The sequence below is a fragment of the Penaeus monodon genome, chromosome 22 (genome assembly GCF_015228065.2).
Source record: "Penaeus monodon isolate SGIC_2016 chromosome 22, NSTDA_Pmon_1, whole genome shotgun sequence".
In the NCBI taxonomy this organism is placed as follows: domain Eukaryota; kingdom Metazoa; phylum Arthropoda; class Malacostraca; order Decapoda; family Penaeidae; genus Penaeus; species Penaeus monodon.
The window spans coordinates 1,070,152-1,070,421 of NC_051407.1; the positions used below are offsets into that span (position 1 = coordinate 1,070,152).

A 270-nucleotide genomic window follows, 5' to 3' on the forward strand; every position below is an offset into this window, starting at 1 on the left:
CCTGTGTACGTGAGTGTACGTATTTCATTTGACTTTCTCTTTGTAGGTTTGACCTGGCTTTCTAAACTGGCTAGACGTGAGAGCAAGCTGCATGGTATAGACATAGGATTTATAAAGGTCACATAAACACATTAACATGAGACAAATGAATTTAAAATAGTCACAGAGACATCACAAAATGTTATGACTGCAACGGGAATAATAAACGGTAACTGTGGATCTAAAACGAGCATTTCTTTTAAATGAAAATATCTCACATTTATACACCAG

General features: G+C 35.6%; 1 protein-coding gene across 1 annotated transcript in view; it reads right to left on the reverse strand.

Moving 5' to 3' along the window:
- LOC119587629 (axonemal 84 kDa protein-like) overlaps positions 1-270 on the reverse strand; it is a gene marked incomplete in the record, with an annotated part of 24,003 nt that overhangs the window by 19,712 nt on the left and 4,021 nt on the right.